Source organism: Mastomys coucha, unplaced genomic scaffold, assembly GCF_008632895.1.
Source record: "Mastomys coucha isolate ucsf_1 unplaced genomic scaffold, UCSF_Mcou_1 pScaffold14, whole genome shotgun sequence".
NCBI classification, from domain to species: domain Eukaryota; kingdom Metazoa; phylum Chordata; class Mammalia; order Rodentia; family Muridae; genus Mastomys; species Mastomys coucha.
This window is the reverse complement of record NW_022196896.1, coordinates 106007289-106009912: the sequence shown is the minus strand read 5'-3', so window position 1 is coordinate 106009912 and position 2624 is coordinate 106007289.

The following is a 2624-nucleotide window of genomic DNA, read 5'->3' as shown; positions in this document are numbered from 1 at the left end:
AAGCCAGGCGGTGGTGGTGCACGCCTTTTATCCCAGCACTTGGAGGCAGAGGCAGGTGAATTTCTGAGTTCAAGGCTAGCCTGGTCTACAGAGTGAGTTCCGGGACAGCCAGAGCTATACAGAGAAACCCTGTCAGGAAAAAAAAAAAAAAGAGTTTACTGATAAAGTTTAAGAGCAATGCTATTTTATTATCCTTGTTGGTGGCTAGTTTATACAATTTCTAAATGTAGAATAAAATGTAGGCTATTTGCTTTTATTGCTCTCTGGCACTCTGCTATATCTCAACTACAAAATTATGTTACAAAGAATGAGCTGATGAGTTATAAATCTCAACATATACTTTAGCTGTCATGAATGCAAGCAGTGAACACTCATAATTGTCCCCTGGAGGCTTCTTGCCATTTGACTGTTACAATATTATCGGTAAGAGGAAATTATTTTCCTTTGAAATAAAATCATGTGGAAGCTAGCATGATGGTCCAACAGGGTAAAAGAGCCTGTGCTACAAGCTTGGTGACCTGAGTTCGAACCCCAGAATCTACATGAAGGTGAAGGAAAGAACTGTGTCACCCAGTTGTACTTTGATCTCCACACATACATTATGGCTAATAAGTAAGTTTTTTTTTTTTTAAATATGGGTGTGATGCCAATAATTGAGAATTTATATTTTGCCAAGATAATATATACATAATTTTATTCACAAAAGCTTCACTTAGCGGAATAAACAAGAACACTGTCTAAATCAATGACAAAGTTTCTAGAATTGTCCACCAGATGATATTTAGCATGGAAGTGTGATGGAGAATGGGATGTGTTTTTATGAAGTAATTAGGCATGTGCATTTTTCTGTAGTTCCAGCTATAACTTTATTTTGTCTGCTTATAGGTGTCATATACTTCTTATCTCAGGATATAAAAAGAAAAGGTAAACAGTAAAGGTGTATAGTCAAGTACTTGTGGTTAGTTTGCTAATGGTCAGTCCATCCTGATTTCCCTTTGATAACATGGCATCTTAACAATGCAATGTAAACACGCAGTTAGCAGGCATCTGAATAACTTTTGACTTGAAATAGTTATTTTGGTTTTTTGTTTTTGTTTTTGTTTTTTGAGGCAGGGTTTCTCTGTGTAGCCCTGGCTGTCTGGGAACTCACTCTGTAGACCAGGCTGGCTTCAAACTCAGAAATCCACCCTCCTCTGCCTCCCAACTGCTGGGATTAAAGGCGTGTGCCACCACCGCCCAGCCCCTGAAATAGTTATTAGGAGACAAAGAATTAAGAATACCTAGCTCCTTCATGAAGGAGTTGGAACTCTCTCTGTATCTGTCTTCTAATCTGAAAAGCATAGGACTTCCCTTCCCATGGTCTTACCACCAAAAATTCTTTTTTTTTTTTTGGTTTTTGGAGACAGGGTTTCTCTGCGTAGCCCTGGCTGTCTTGGAACTCACTCTGTACACCAGGCTGCACCAGGCTGGCCTTGAACTCAGAAATCCACCCGTCTCTGCCTCCCAAGTGCTGGGATTAAAGGCGTGTACCACCACTGCCCAGCTAAAGCAATAAAATTCTAATTGAATGGGTAGGCTGTAAGGTGATTTAATAACCAATATCTTTACAATCAAACATGTGAGTCTGCAGCAGTGATTACAGTAGTTTGGTTACCTGGATACCTAGAGACTCATGGCCAAGCAGAGGCTGACATTCCCTTCTATAGGCTCTTCATACCTTATGGTGCTTTTCACACACTGGGACTTAGAGGAGGGGCTGGCCCACCCCCTGCCTGGCCTGACCTGTCTGATTACACATCCTCTGGATAATGGAACTGAGGCCACGGTTTCCCTGTGTCAGGACACTGTCAGCAGGAGTAGGAATAATAACTGTCAGGCATGCAAGATCTAGTGTGTTTCTATTGCCCTGTGCTTGCTCTGCTGGGAAAGGTGGCTGCTTACACAGAAGATCCTGAAAGATCATCTTCTATTTGGAAGTCAGGGACCACCATGGGGCATAGAATAGTCTACTGATACAGAAATTTTTTCATATATATATTTTGAAGATGCTGCTTCCCTAGGAAGAAAAAAAAATCTCTGATTTCTGAACTAAAGTATACAGTAAGTTATTGCTCAATTCAACTTGGGTTTGTGGTTCCTAATTTTGAGATATAGAAAAGGACTTTTATGTTCTATAATGGTGGGTCTCAACTCATTCATTTACTCTAGCTCTTCACGTGTATAGTAGCAATTTAGTAAGTATTTGAATAAACAAATGAATGGACAAATCAGCAAATTTCTAAATGAGATTAACTTTTAAGTGTTTTTATAGTTTTTTGGTGGTTAAAATGTAAGAAAGTGTTGATAGTGATTCTTTTAAATGCAGTTAAATTTTGCTTAAGTAACACAAGCATTAAAATCTGTGTTTATAAAACAAATGAAAGTGGTTATATAGTTTTACAAGTAAATAGAGATAGGTCATAAGGTAGTTAATTCCCCTAGTCTGGCTTTGGGTGTATCCCCAAGTTCATGGAAAATGAGAAAGATTGGAGCAATGTACTGTTTTTCATAAGGCTAAACCTCTCAATGTTGAATAGTTTTTGTTATTTTTTAAGAACTTGTTAATAAAGTGTGACACCACTTTT